The sequence below is a fragment of the Trematomus bernacchii genome, unplaced genomic scaffold, assembly GCF_902827165.1.
Source record: "Trematomus bernacchii unplaced genomic scaffold, fTreBer1.1, whole genome shotgun sequence".
NCBI classification, from domain to species: Eukaryota; Metazoa; Chordata; class Actinopteri; order Perciformes; family Nototheniidae; genus Trematomus; species Trematomus bernacchii.
The window spans coordinates 9,899,580-9,916,140 of NW_022987593.1; the positions used below are offsets into that span (position 1 = coordinate 9,899,580).

Genomic DNA, 16,561 nt, shown 5'->3' on the forward strand with positions numbered 1-16,561 from the left:
TGTTTAATGACTTGTACAATTACTATTTTATTCAATTGTATTTTATTTATTTAGTTGTTTTCTTCATCAATTAATAGTTTTTATTAGTACTACATTAGCCTGATGTGTTTCAAAAAGCTTAGCATATTTTTAGCATTATGTTAACTCTGCCATGGCAAAAAAAAAAAAGGACAGAACTAGGTTTTTCTGGGATGGCTTTCTTTCCCAGGTTCTTGAGTTTCATTGTGTTTGCCATTTCTAAATCTCCCCAAGGCTGTGCATCTGCTGCTCTCCAGCCGGCACGACTGGTGGAAAGAGCCGGATGTCACTTCTGTGAACTAGCAGCGGCGGAGAGGAGGGGGAAAATGACGCAATCATCAGAAAAGTGGTTTGGGTGGTGAAGCAGGGGCCTTACGAGGGGGCAGGTTGCAGGGATCGTCTGCACCTCGGCAGATGTGCCTCGGTGTCACTCTACATCCGCAGCCGAATGAATCACCAAACAGATGTTTAACGTCAAGGCCAGGCTGTCACGCCAGCCAAACACACACATGCACACACACCGACCACGCAGAATATGCATACACGCAGTACAATTTATCACTACTTTAGGAAGAGTGGCTCCACAAGGGGTCAGATCAAGGCGCTCATGTTCACCTTGATGTGACTTTGACCAAAAATAACAAGAGACATTCCTAAACCTATACAGAAGTCCTGGGATGAGCACAAAGCACACTGAGTAAAATGTAGCTTTGTTCAATTTCAGGGAGTCTAATCAAATCAAATCAAATCAAATCAAGGTTTATTTATAAAGCACATTTAAAAGCGATTTTTGGTCGGGCCAAAGTGCTGTACATGTAATAACTAAAATCACATAAAAACACATTTCTATAATCACAATAAGAGACAATAAATTACAACAGATATTTAAAAAGAAAACACAGGGTTAAAATCAGGAGTCATGCTCCGCTCTGACTAAAAGGCCAGGGAGAAGAAGTGTGTCTTCTGTGTAATGAAACATTTCTACAACATAATATATTTCCAGAGACTCTTTTTGATCCGTCTCATACCATCTGAACACAATCCATCAATATGGAAAGATTTTAGATCACTCAAACACCTCGTGATTCTTTTGTGAGATCCTTTATGGCAGAATAAAGATATTTTGTCAAAACTAATATCCTCAAAAAAACTACTGATGTATTTTTTTAAGGGTTTGTTTCAGGAGTTGTTTTGGGGAAGGGATAACAAAATGAAATGCTACTCAAATAATCTGACAATGCTTTACAACAGATGTTTTCCACCTTTGTAACCTAGCACCCTACTCTCTAACATACTATATTACTGAAGAAAAAAAAGGACATTTTGGTTAAGACTGTTTTTTCTTTCATACATTCACAATTATTCTTTTTTGTGGAATAGGCCCTGGTCCCACCGCCATCTCAGGTGAACAATCACTCAAGTCTTTGACTGAATCAATCATATTGTGTGCCGTATACATTTTTAAAAAGGTACCTTGATACCGAGAACATGGAGACTCACGTTGTTATAAAAGAGCTATTGAAGGTAAGGAGCTTTTAAGAAAGTGTTGCTGGATCTTTGAGAACATTCTTGAGGCCTTTTTCGCCTCTTTTGGAGAAACCCAGGCAGATAAAAGGAAACACTCGGGTGGATTAAAGTGTTCAGAATGTATCAGCATCAACCCACTAGAGTTTTTGCCCTCTACATTTTTCAAACACAGTCAATAGATCTAAATATTTTACTGTGCCCTGGCCGATTTATTGTTTGATGTTTAAAAACTTGTGTGGAATGAAAGAAAATTCATTAAAGAAGATGGCCCCAGAACGAGGCCCTGCGATCAGCTTTGAAAGTCTAGTTTAACTGCGATATTGATCATTCTCTTTCTTCTGTGACAAAGGCCACCAGGGACGCTGGAGGTGTCGGTGGATGAAGGCGCGCTGCCAATAACACCAGACGTGTGTACTGTACATTGTAGGTGAGGCTGGAAATTACACTATTAATACCAAAAAAATCCAATAACTCAAAATGGACCAAACAAACATCACCACCTTGATTTCGTATCAGTCAAAGGAAGATCCAGTGGTTCAGATGAAGCAATGTGCACTTGAGGGGTTTGGATTTTTAAAATGCATGACACATTACACTGTGGACTTTATTACAGCGGTGTTGGGTCAATGTAGATAGAGATGTAAGCTGTATTTCATTGAGCAGTCCTAAATTAGTTTAGACTTTTAATCTGTTTGCATGACGAACAGCTCTTAATCATGACGTGGCTCGTGTCCTGTCATGAATTGGAAAGAGCTCTTCCACTATTCACTCTGACTTTGTCCTCTTGAAAAAATAAGTAAAGTTAGCATATCTCTGTTTGCAAACCTTCATCGAAATCTCAGTACATTTTATACGACAAAAAGTCCTTTGCACACGCTGAAAACACAAGAAAGAAATGTAAACAGAAAAGGTAGCTGCATAATAGAAAACCTTTTCAAATCTATTTTTGATATGAAAAAGATTAGACAGACATAAAAACCTAATCCATACAAGAGTTATTCAAGCTTAGATTGACAATCATAAAAATATCTCCAACTACATTTCTGGACACTATTTGACACCCGGAGAAAGACTAACCTCAGTATAATTAATTCAATTTCTGAAATATGCAGGGCAAAGAGTTATTTTCCCTGAGCTGAAAACATTAGTCATGCAGGAGACATGCAGGAGGGCTTGACAAGTGTCAGCAGTGCTTTAGAGATAGCCAGGCTATTTGGACCAATACTTTAAAAGTATAACAACATATCATCAATGTGTCAGTGAGGGTAAAACAACATCTGTTGGTTGAGCCATTTCTGAGAATGTGAAAACTGCATATCATGAAAGCATATGTTGACCAAGAAGCTTGCCATAGTAATATTGCGTAATGTTTTGGGTGAAGATGTGAATCTTTGAAGCATTTTTTTATATGAAACTATCACATTCATCATCTAACCTAAATACCAGCACACAAAGAACATTAAGATGAGAGGGGAGATGCAATATCCAAAAACCAATTTCTTTACGATAATCACTTATTTGACTATTTGCCTTGTTGGCTTTTGCTTGAGATTACATTATTGGCATTTGGACATTAGTAACATTAAGTAACACTACTGCATACAGCGATAGGGATACATTTCACAAATATGAAATGTGGATGCAGATTCTTTAAAAAAAACGAAATAATTAGATTAGGAATGTTCTTTTCATTTTTGAGAATGAATGAAGTGTCCAAAATCTGGAAAAACATTGTGTTTTGTATGTTGCATATAATATATTGCCTACAAAACTGTATTTGGAACTTCAAATTTGCTTTTCAGATAAGGAAACTAAAAGACAGTTTTGTTCGTCCCTTTTTTTGAGCAAAATTGACGTCCTTTAAAACTGTTTCAGTCTCTTGCACAGCTGTGACTTTGCAACATGGCCAGCCCAAATTCTAAATGCACCTCTTCTCTTTCCAAGCATAAGTAACTGATTTCCATCTCATCTGTTTTCCTGCTCCAACAATAGCTCTGTTTATCTGCATGTTGCTGTGTGGCGTCAAGAATAGACCTCCCACAATTTAAGCTTAGACTAAACCACTGATGGTCACCTAATGGGGAGATTTGTCTGCTTGTGTTTGCTGACCACTGTGTTCAGCAGCCTCTATCTCAATCCACGTCTCCGTTTCCCACAATCTCTAGTATTTCTCTTCCTCCTCTGAATATCTGTGCCTTCCTCTGCCTTATCAACCATGAAGTTATTGAGTGAAATTACCATTCTACAGCTGAGTCAGCCCCTCAGTTAAAATGGAGTAAATAAATTCAGTGACCGGAGGTGAAACAGGTCCTTACATTCAAATGCAGGCAGAGCTGCTGGGCCGTCGAGCCGCTCGCTCACTGGAGAGGTCGGATTTCTTCCATGGCATGTGTAGAAGCTGAAATACAAAGAGGAGACAGAAGTCAGTATCTCTGTCGTTAGTAACATGTGTGTCACAGCAAAAACAGGTACTTGAAGTCAATGAAATATGGCGCCGCTGACTCGTAAAATATCATAATATACTGAGCTGGTAGCACATTTGGATTAGCCCACAGGGAAATAAATGCAGACAAATTACCCTCCTTAACCCCTACTACAGAGCACACAACAGGTTGACACTTTTACCGTGATGCAAAAATATCAAACTCAAAACTGTGCATTATAGCTTTTTCAAAATATACACATTTGTTGTTCTATATTGTTCCTGTGGACGGTTGAGAGAAGATGCTTCCTGCACCAGAAATAGCACTTGATTGAGGTTTGATTGAAATCTGTCAAGAACGCTTGGGTTGCAAAACTAGGGGCTAGTTTCCAAGGCAACACGCTCACCAAAGTGTATTAGTAAATCATCTGGAGCAGTGCTTGTGTCTTTTTATTGCCACCTTTATACATTTCTCTAATTAGTTGCAAACACCTCCTGGTATTAACTTATACCCTCAACTGTTAAACTCACATATCCCACTCATTTCGATGTGTTAGGAGAGGTCTTTCTCAGAAGTGCCAGTGAATAAAAACTGGTAGATAAAAAAAACAGGAGCATGATGTTGGCAGAATTCCTACTGCTAGTCCCAATTTAATTAATTTACTGTGATAATGAACCATTTTCACCATGAATTTCACACATACTGGATCTAATTTATTAGAATTTGCAATCACATAAAGTATTTTTAAGTGATGAGTAAAAATTGTAAGTTAGTTGTAAGTAAATATACGTATTTCCTCAGCGCCTGTGTAAAAATGTATACCAGCCCTCCGTCCTTCTGTATAACTCTCCTTAGAAAAGGCACACAGGACACAGCAGGAGGGCAGATGTGATGTTCTCTTTTTATTGACTGACACGGCTGATGAGGGCCCATCCTGCACTTTGGCAGGAGGGTAGGCGAGCGTGCAGAGGTGGCGCCCACCAGGGTGCGAGGAAGGGACGGCGTGGTCGTCCTTCATAGATATTCCATGCGTGGCTTTACCCTCAGCTGCCCTGTCAAGGTCTGTGTCTGCCCCTCCGAGGGGGCTGAGACAGGGTCATGGATGACACCCGCCTCTGTGCCAGACGTGACAGCACAGCTGGGCCGCTTAATGACAGAGGGGCCGGGCCCAGCACACACCTGCCCATCCTGCGCGGGGCAGGCGACCTCACGGGGAGAGAGAGGAGCCGCTGCCACGTTGGATAGGCAGATGTTCTGGAGGGGAGACGGCAGAGACAGCTGCACTACAGGGACCCCTCACTTTCCCTCCTCTAGGCAGTAATTGAAAATCATGTAAAAGGTCAATTGTGTGATGCTGGCTGTCCCTCTCTGCAAGTTGTTCCTTTCAGCCTGAACATGACAAAAACAACACTGACTGGATGACAGCTTTTGCCGCAATTACTGCCTATTTAGCAATGGATGTCCGTGTAATGACGTTATCTGTAAACATTGGCAGTGAATAAATCTGCATATAAAAAGACGTGGGAGCCATCTGTTGGAGGCCGTGAATAGGGGTCGCTGAGAGAAGCCTAATCACTGTTATGACATTCGGACTCCAAACGAAGGAACACTGCGAGGAGGGATGTAAATAAATCTAATTCCAATCTCTATCAACATTTGCTGGATAGCCTGCCAGCAGCACCTGTGTACGGCTCCACTGTGATGCAGGGGTCAGTGCCCGTCCTGAAGACCGACAGAGAGTGACCGTCTCCCAGAGTCTCACTCTGATGAGAAGTGGCAAGGTTTTAACCTCTGCAGAATTGCTCTCTGGTTGTGGTTTATTTAAACAGAACCAGCTACAGAACTGTCACACACCATCAGCCTCGCTGCGATTCAGCGGGGATTTCTAGACCTTCATAGACACAGAGATGATCCAAATAGACAATGAGGACTCATTAGGGAACACCAAACAGGGAAATGAGATGAACTTTTGACACTTTGGCAAGACATTTTGTGTTTTAATTGTAAGTACCAGAACCATATAATTGTATACTGTCTTTTTACTTGACCTAGATAAAGTTGTATGGGAACCTGAGACGGTACAAAAGGTTCAGATGCTCAGAAACAGTTTAAAAAGAGTGTGTCAGTGTTGGAGAATGAATGGCCTGTTTAGATGTGACATCTCATCTCACATTTATTTCAATTATTGTCAAGAGTTTGAAAAAGTTGTTACTCATAATGAGGAACACATTAAGGCTCACCCACAAACATGTGGTTTGGAGGGAACTCTTTAACATTTAACAAAAACAAGTGCTGGGACTTGAGTACCAGCACAAACAGGAAGGAAACAATATATTCCATAAACTCCCCCAAATGAGAACCTTATCAATAACACTTGTGTGTGCAGGGAAAGCAAAATGAAGCTCTTCAAGATGCATGTTTCTGGTTTGACTGACCGTAGCCCTTTGCCAATAACAATGTTACCCGCAATCAAGATCCAAACCACACACACTTGGCTCGGCACGCTGTCACAAATTATGTTTTGATTCTGACCAAATGCAACAGCTTCCTGTCTGGTGCTGTTTTCTCTTACTGTCTGTTTTATGATCTTGAAGTAAATCCAAGCTATGAGTTGCGGCAGAAAGGACATTCACAAACAGATCTGAATTGTTGGATGCTGCAGATCCTCATAAAGGAAACAAAGACCAGAACTACAAAGAAATCAACACTTTCTAACCTCAATGAATCGAATAAAATGCCCTGAAATAACCTTTTATTTAAATGTTTTCACTAAACAATTAACATTTATTTCTGCCAATTCAAATTCTCTCTGTTTTTTTAAGAACTTTAATTGTAAGCGTGAACAAATATTTTCGTATCTTTTCTCTAATGGAAAAATTTAATTAAATGTATGAATGCGGCACGTGTGTAAATTCAATCACAAAAGAAATCTAGATATATCTATACATCAATATACAAGACTGATTAGCTGATCGGCTGACAACTGGCCGTTTAAAACCTGTGGCTGAATCAATGGATATAAATCTAGATATTTTGTAATCACTCCCAAAACAAGAAGGCGCCTAAATTCAAAAGGACAAGTGTAAAGGATTTAGGGGCACTACATTACCCCTTTCCAAGCATTTAGAAGTATCTAAAATGGCCTTAAGGTGCATTTGCGACACTACATTTGAGACGCCATTTTAACGTAATGCATGTTAGGCCTTCAAATACAGTCTATGATAAAAACTGACTATGTTCTTTACTACTGAAGAAACATGTTGTAACATGGAGGGCTAATTGGAATATTACTCGGAGTTAGAGTTAATTTAGAGCCAATTTGTTTCATGTACTTAGTAATATAAACATAAGAAGTCAAAATGGTTTCCATTTCTTCCACTAGATCCTCCTCATATCCTACGCTTTGGTCCTTAAAAAGGATGAGTGTGATTCTGCGTATGCCATCTGTATGAGAGTGTAACTGTGCAACTGCATGTGTGCAGCGCAGCAGAATGCACATTTCAAAGGAAAGACAGCTCCTGGGCTTGCTGAACTTTTGCTTGTTATCAGGAGCTGAGAGTGAAATGGAGAGAATTGATCTTTTGTCTACTGGAGGTGCACTCCCTTGGGCTGGGCCGCTCGCTTGCTCACTCGCTTGGCTGCCATGCAGAGGGCTCTCTTTCTCAAACCCCCACCACCCTCACCACCATCATCCCCCTCTTTCACTCACTATCTCTCTCTCTCTCTTCTCTTTCCCTCTCTGCGTGGCGGCTGCCTCTCCTCCAGCTGACACTTGTCCTGCCGTTACAGGGAGAGATGTGCGCTGAGCTGCTGACACCAGGATTGATCTTCCTCCTTTTCCCCATAAGCTCCATATCAAGCTCCTGGAGACTCTGGAGGAGACAAAGAATGGGCGGAGGGAGAGGAGAGAGAATATTGTCAACTCACATCACCTCTTCAAACTAACAATGTTTGGTGCAGCGAAGGAATGGAGAACACAAGGATGACGGTTTTATTTGTGAGATAAAGTTCACTCCTACTAAATTGTGGCTCAAAGAAACCCTACAACAACTAGATTTCCTAATGCTACAAACAGCAGTTAGTTTTCACTTTAAGGCTACAAATGGTAAACTATGCAAACGAGTAACTTGTATTGGAAATTAGGTAGTTGCATCATCCTGCAAATAATAGCACTCAATAATTGCCAGGATTATCACACAACAGTTTTACATCAGAAATGCTCGACATCAGTTTGTGCTACCCAGACATCAAACTTGGATTACTGTGCACACAAGAAGATTTGGAGGTCGCATTTAACAGCACACACAAATTCAGCACAATTTATGACTTCGGCGAGAGAAGTACTACTTTCACTGTTGTTAGCTCACTTTGATTATATTTATTTTGTATTGATTTCTACTTTAAGTTAAATCTATTTTCATGTAATAGATTTTTAAGAAAAGTGATTGTATGCATTTACTAGGGCTGTGCAATTAATCGTATTATAATCGCAATTACGATTTTGGCCTGCCACAATTACGAAAACAACATAATCGAAAAAAAACGATTATTTTGCTTTGCTAGGTTGTGACAGTGCACTGCAACATATTTGATCAAATGTATTTGTATTTATCATATTTATATATGTTTAGTAGCTTGTTGAAGTGCAACATATTTGTTGATCTTGTTTATTGGTATTTATTATTTTGATATTATTTATTTAAATGTAAATATAAATGTATCATTTATTTTATTTATTTTTGTATTGGTTTTTCAGTTGAATTATACGCTCAGGGAAATCAACAGTTAAAAAGAGACTGTTCAAATTATTATTTGTATTTAAAAGTTCAATAAATGGATGTTTTCAAAGTCATGAATAATCGTATTTAATAATCGTGATATCAATTAATGACCAAAATAATCGTGATTATGATTTTTGCCATAATCGCACAGCCCTAGCATTTACCGCATCTTGCTGATAATGTAGGTAGAGCTAATGTATGGCAGGAAAAAGAATCATCAAGCTTTATTGGAGCAAGTACGCAATAAATATAGCGTTGAGGTCTTGTTGAAATTGTTTGTAACTTTCCTTTAAAAGGTTCTACTTGATTGGATTGAAATACCCTAGTAAGGAGCTTTTCTATTTCTTAGTTACAACAAAATACATAACTTTTTTTTAATATATATAATCTGATAATCCGTCGCTTAAGGCAATACAGACCTGTATATCAGCGTTTCTCAGTAAGTGTCTAAATATGATTAATTCATTTCAGATGTGTTCAATGAACCAGCGATTAATTTACCAGATTATAAAGTAGTCGACATGGTTTTAATACTCTTTGAAGCGCAGAAGTTATTGGCAGAAATTATGTCTGACCTTTCCTTTAAAGGTCCCATGTCATGGCCATTTCTACTGATCATAATTCCATTGTTGAGGTCTACTAGAATAGATTTATATTGTGCAATTTTCCAAACTGACATTGGTTTCTCATACAGCATCTCTGTATAGTATGTGTATTATTCACTCTCTGTCCTAAACGGCTTGTTGGAGCTCCTGCTCCCCCCTCCCTGTGAGCCCACTGTGCTCTGATTGGTCAGCTCGCCCACTCTGTTCTGATGAGTCCACCACCGTTACAGCGGAACATCAGTGATTATGTGTTACAATGGCGTTAGCAACCAGAAAATGACACCAGTAATGACAAACAGATGAGAATGCTGCGTGGGGTCTGGGTGCCGTGTTGGCACCCCCATCTGCAAGGCTCCACTAGCAAGGGGACGGGTAATAACCAGAAAAGCATGACATGGAACCTTTAAACCAAAACTAAACTCTGGCATGAATTGTTATGAGATTGATAATATAAAGAATACAGATACAAGTGCCTGATTTGTTTTCCATTTTATAAAATGCAGTCTCGATTAAGTAGAATGAATGTTAAAAAAACAGCCATTGTGCAATGTTAGAAAATCCTTCAGCAAAAATTCTGGATTTGCACCTGCATCGAATCACTGCTTCCTGGCTCATGGCCTAACCTCCATCCAAATTCCATTGACATCCATTTATAGATTTTTCCTCTACGCAACTTACTAACAGAAAAACAAACAAACAGAACTACAGAACCCACTTGGCAAATATAAAAATTACAGCATCCATGACTCAAGTATTTAAAAATGTATCGGGAAATATTAGATGTTTTATACAGAACTGAAAATAACACTGTTTATTTATACAATTACATGATCACTCACTAAACACTGAAGGCTGTGAGCAGCCATACAGTAAAGGAAGTACTCTCAGTGGCTCTGGTGGACTTCTGTTGTGATTGTAAGTCCAGGCATCTGAGTGGATTTGACTGGGGATCTTTACAGTTATTACTGTGTTTTATTGGCATCGCGAGGAGAGCAGACCTGGGAGGAAGGGTTCAGGTTGGAGGGGGCCGATGGGGGGGAAGTCTAGCAGCAAACATGATAATTTGCGGGTTAGCCAATTTCAGGAGGCTGGATGGCCCGATACCCTTGGCAAGCATCGGAGAGCAGCGGAGAGCGGAGCAGGGCAGGAGGAAGATGAATCAAGTTTAATAACAAAGGGTTCTAATTGCCCCCCGCAACCCCGCACCCCCACCTCAGAGCTGAACTCTAATTACGGTGCACTGTCACCCAATATTAAGTTGTAGAAGAGCGGGATGAGATAATCGATAAACACTTTAGTTGTGGAGGGGGGGAGGAACAGTGAGAAGAGAGGGAATGAAAAAAGTAAGATGCCCCTTCCATTCAGTGGGAACCAGCAGCACCCAAAGCCCTCCTGGCTCATGAGAACACCGTTGGGACGGTCCAAGAATGATTGCAGAGCAATAATCCTGAGCGCAACCACCCCACCTCCTCCTCAACACCCCCATACAGAACGCACGTACCCTAAACACTCACTCAAACACACAAACACTCGTCCATGTGAGCATACAGCACGATGAGCCCCATCTTCCCCACGGGCCGCCTGAGCACCCGTGCGTCTGAGAGGAAAGGTGAACACGGTCACCCTAATTACAGGGGCCCCAGCTCTCTCACACACTCACCAGGCATAACTAAAGACAGGCCAATTAGGGCGAGAGGGAGATAAGGGAAGTTTTATTTGTATACTAATTAAGCCCCTGATGAAATTCAAAAGGGAGGTGGTGAAGGGGATTGGGGGGAGGAAGCGGACGGGTAATTGTGTGTTTGAGAAAAGGTTGCTTTAGGTGCGGTTATCTGAGAAGCACAGCCTTGAGATTGTTGCCCCCTAATCCCATGCTGAGCCCCGCGATGCACTGCAAGGTCTCTCATAATTTGATCTGTTACATATGAAATGGCAGGGTCTGACAGCGAGATCATCAGCAGCGTTTATTGTCCATTTGCTCATCGTTTGAGCACATTAAGGAAGTTGTCATGCCAAAGAGACTTTCCCTTTTGTATTTGATGCTATACTTTAAGCTTAAAACAAATCTCGATACAGTGTTGATGAACTGCCAGCGTATTGTAGTCATTCAAATTGGAGAATATTTAGCGTTTTACTTTCTAAGAAACATTTAAGGCTATAAGCTTACATAAATATGAATCAAACAGGCCGAAATTATTCCAAATATAATCTCTTGTATAGTTTGACGCACAGCACAGGTGCAACTCATAACATTGACAATGGCTCTGCTCCATTCAGGTGTCCCAGTAAACAGTTACAGTGAACCAGCATGCACAATGCCAGGACCCTGGAACAATCTCACCTAAATGGAATGCAGCCATTGTTTGGGTTATTATTTTCACCTGTGCTTTTCCTGCAATGAAAAGAAAAGTCTAAATCACAGAGACTTATTTTTTGCTCAGCAGGTGGTCCGATCGTTAGTGAACACCTGTGATAAAGAGTTTCAAAATCAGCAGCCCAATTAACTCTTTTTACCTTGTGTGAAGTTATGTTTGTCTACAGACTGTGAGCAGAGTACCCTGTTTAACTTGAAGAATTGTGTGAGGCCTGATCATTGTTTCAAACTAAGAAAGGCAAGAACTACGGGTAAAAAGGGGGGAAATACATTTTGCAGAGTTTTCTAACCTGTTCTTACCATTTTATTTTGTTTCAATACTATCATAACCCAGCAGATTTGACTTGCGAGTACAACTATACTTCAATATTCAGAGGTCTTACTGACATCAAGCATATCCTCATTGAGGGTGGACAAGATACAAGACACACCTGTCAGTCTGATATTATACAATTCAACAACACCACAATTACCACATAGTTGAATTAACATCTCTCTAAAATAGTTTCAACAGAAACTGGACATTATAACATTCATAAAGATATGATGAACTGTTGTAATAGATTGCATTAATTTTGGCTAGGTGTACCAAATAAATAGACACCTGTTAGTAGTAGAAATAATTGGTGCCACTTTACAATAAGACTACCCTTATAAAGGATTCATAAAGGGTTTATAATTAGGTTATGAATTAGGTTGTAAACACTTTATTAATCATTAAGAACCATTTATAAACCAGTTCATACATCAACACAGGCTCACTATTTGGCAAGATGACTAAGCCTTATATTGGCTACCTAGCTTACTTCGTCTTCTTCATCAGCCAGCATCCTTGGTATCTGTTGTTCACCGAGTTGATTCCCCCCCATCCATCCTGATGTTTCTTGGCATCTCTTTATGACCATTTATTTACGAGTAACGAACATTTATAACTGCCAAAAGGGAGCCTTGTAAAGTGTTAAACAAATCACCATTTATTAATGAGTTACTACTATTTATAATTTGTTTAAGTTATGTTAAGCCTTAAAGTTATGCATACATTAGGGCGTGGTCACATTGAGTGACAGCTCTGTCCAGTGACTGCTGTTGTTAGCTTCCTGTCTCTCTGCTAGCAGCTCCGTGATGCTACAGGGACTCTGCCTGCTCAGCTCATCCGGGGGAACATAACTTGAACTCGGCCGTGTTTGTTGTGCTGGTGCCTTGTGGACTATTCTTCATGCTTATATCGTACTATTGTGACTCGCTCTGCGGTTAAAACAGACGGTGCATGAATGCGGTTTTGCAGGTAAGTGAAATTCGAGTACTTTATTTATGTGTTGATTATGTTTTGAGTCAGCTAACGTTAATGAATGTTAAGGCTTGGGTTAGCATGTAAGCAAGTGGTAGCTACATCTGTGCTAACGATGCTAATCGTAGCCTCCAAGTTAAAACGTAATAGAGAAGTGTTAAGTGGGATAATACTGTAGAATAAACGGCTTCTGTTTGAGGTTGGTAAAATAAGGTCATCCTTGTAAGTTAGAGAGATATTTTATTAGGTAGGTAACTTTATGCATTGCTAAGGTTAATTTAAATTTGCTACGCTCGATTATGTAGACAAGCTAACGTCAAAGTAGTGTCGAAGAGCAGCGTAGTGTATGAGAAATTAACCTCACAATAAGATGTATGTCTATTACAAATAATAATGTCATATTTCAAGATGATTACTTAGATATTACAATATGGTTGGTTGAGCTGGAGTTCATTATTGAGCTTACACGTTAACGTCACAGTCATATCTGAAGAACGAACCCAAACCTTGTTCTTGTATTACAAAATTGGTATCAAATAAATAGTAAGCTTTATCAGCATTGGTAATCCCAATAAACTATTTTATTTGAGTATTTGTGTCTGGGAGAAGGTACTGTACCCAGTTCCTATGTTCGGCAGTTATATACTGGGCTTTCTTATACAAGAGAATACTTTATTTTTCTCTTTTTAAATCAATATGGACCATTACTGTATAATTATCCTTACATCATGTTATACAATGCACCTAATAAACAAGTATGGCATTTTGAAACATGATGTGCAACCATTTTTACTGTAATTTGTGTGCATTTTGTTGTTAACTAAGATGATGTTATGATTTATTTTTCGTTAGTATGCACGTGGACGCTTTGGACATACCTGGAGAAGGAAGAAATGGGTCTTCGGAATGATGGGAGTTAAATACAAAAGGCGGAGACTAGTGTTGAAACTAGTGGAGAAACGATCAAGATGCACCTTGTCCCTCTGATTAGACGGCATGTTAAGTCAGGAAGTAGCATTATGAGTGATGAGTGGAGGGCATACAGGAGAGTGCTGAGTAACATGGGGTACAACCACTACACCATAAACCACAGCAGGTTGGTGAACCCCCAGACTGGCAGTCATACCCAACATATAGAAAGAGCTTGGTCGACCGTCAAAGGACATGTCCGTAGACTGAGAGGAAACCGTAGAGTTTGTTGGAAGAACACCTCAAGGTTCTTGAATGGTCATCTTGGCTTAGCTCTGCTCACCCTGATGGACTGCTTGGACGCTTGTTCAAGGATATACACAATGCCTTTCCAGTCTGAGTACCATTATGTCTTACCAAGTCTTTCATTTATATCTGAGAAAAGCTTTTATGTTTAAATATGTGTATCAGTCATACTAAACAGTCATTACTTTGAGTCCTGATTTTCTTCATGTGTGAATACAATGTTGTGCTTGGTTCTGTTGCATCTTACTTTGCATTTCATGTGAAAAATGTGTATTAGGTAAACGTGAATGTTATAACTCATTCATAAATGGACATGTGTATTAAACTTAAAAACAATGCACCCTTTCAGTTTATAAATGGTAGTAACTCATTAATAAATGGTGATTTGTTTCACACTTTACAATAAGGCTCCCTTTTGGCAGTTGGAAATGGTAGTAACTCATTAATAAATGGTCATAAGAGATGCCAAGAAACATCAAGATGGATGGGGGAGAATCAACTCAGTGAACAACAGATACCAAGGATGCTGGCTGATGAAGAACACAAAGTAAGCTAAGTAGCCAATATAAGACTTAGCAGTACAGATAAATGTGGGCTCACTATTTGGCAAGCAACCGGTCACAGTTGCCCTGTTTATCTCATGTCTTATAAAAGCTTATTAATGATTTATAAAGTGTTCACAACCTAATTAATAAATGAATTACAAACTATTCGTAAACCCTTTATAAGGGTAGTCTTATTGTAAAGTGGTACCAAATAATTGTATGGCCCCAAATCTTTTTTAGAAATCCTAAAATATTTTAAGGAAGCTGTAGGTAAAATAATGTCTTTCTAACCTTTTACATGTCAACCGTTAACTATAGAGATAAAAAAGGACATACTACTACATGACAATTAAAAGTGAGGTGGTGCAACAGCACTATTGGGATAAAACATTAAGTTAGCTTCCTCTGTGTAACCTAAGTGACAGGTGATGAGGCAATATGAAAGCAGTGTTAAGGCTAGTACACTTTTTGAAACTTAGGTTTTATAAACACAAGTTATCAAGTGTAGTTTCAACTTAGCTCAGTTAATAGTTAGCCTACTTCCCCAGCATTAGCTTAATTATACATCAGTGAGGAAGCTAGCTTATTTCAAACATTAGTGTTATGTTTCATCACAGGTAGCTTACCTGTCCAGCAGATATAACGCAAACTCCGTGTCAGTTGTTGCCTCCACTCCACTTTAATGTCACACAGAACTTCTCTCTTGTTTTGTAGAAGTGTATGAGTCCATTTATTTTCATTTTTAAATGTTTGCTGTTGATGGACGTGTTGCTAATCACGACGGCGTCCTCAAGCGTCGTGCTCAAAATGAGAACTAGTTGTTTGACGTAAGAGCTTTGCGTAAGCAACGTAATATCGTAATGTATTCACCAAAATAAAAGCTTCCTTTTTTTGTGGACAGTTTTTTTACTGAAATGAAAAAAAGTAATGGCAAGCATACTTTTTATTGCTTCTATACATGGTCTGAAGACTCAACGTGTTTAGTATCAAATAAACAGATAAACAAACACTGACAAAATATATAATATATAACCATAACATTCATACACATTTATTGAGTTCTTTTTATTTAATTCAAGCTGTTTTCTAAATGTATTTCCAACGTCTGTTTTACTCAAAACTGATTTTCTTTTGATGTTATGAAACTTTTTTTTCTAACAAAGCCTTTCTAAATAAAAAAAAACTGAACAGAACTAATATTTATATTTGTATACAAAACTTTCTTCTTACATTGAAATTATAGGCTACACTTATATCAAAGAACCATAAGGAAAAACACTTTACTTATTAAACATTGTCTTACATAAAATCTGTAATTGGCCTTTGCTTTGGTCTAAAGAAACAAGCAGCCAGTCACTTTCTTGTAAAAAGTAATTAAACAAGCTACTGCGTCACTTGTTTTTCATCATTGCTTTTTATCTAATTATAATGGCTCATTATTTTGATATATGAAACAGCTTCTCATTAATAAAGACATTAGGTCATATTGTGTTTCTCATAAATAAATAAATTAAGAGTTTCATTAAACATAAATCGTAAAACATAGATAAATAAATAATAGCAGAATATCTCAGCGAACAGAAGCAGATCCAAGGGTGGAGGTCCATCATTAAGGCTTCTGCTCCAACCATCTTAAAACATCGTCATTAACAGTCAATCTTAAAGCAGTTCTGCAAAGATCAACCTGGCATTCAGCCGCTTCATCAGCAGCAGCGTTTCATCCCTTATTAGAGATTATCTTCACAGAGACCCCCTGTGATGTGTTGTCACAGTAAGCCATGGGTT

General features: G+C 39.0%; 1 long non-coding RNA gene across 1 annotated transcript in view; it reads right to left on the reverse strand.

Annotated features, from left to right (window-relative positions):
- Nucleotides 1-15,549, reverse strand: part of LOC117482150 — a 102,709-nt gene extending 87,160 nt beyond the window's left edge. The window contains exons 1-2 of the long non-coding RNA XR_004555839.1: nt 15,403-15,549; nt 3,861-3,943 (exon numbers count right to left, since the gene is read on the reverse strand). This is a non-coding gene — a long non-coding RNA (uncharacterized LOC117482150). The remainder of the gene's footprint in view (nt 1-3,860; nt 3,944-15,402) is intronic.
- Nucleotides 15,550-16,561: the final 1,012 nt, after the last annotated feature.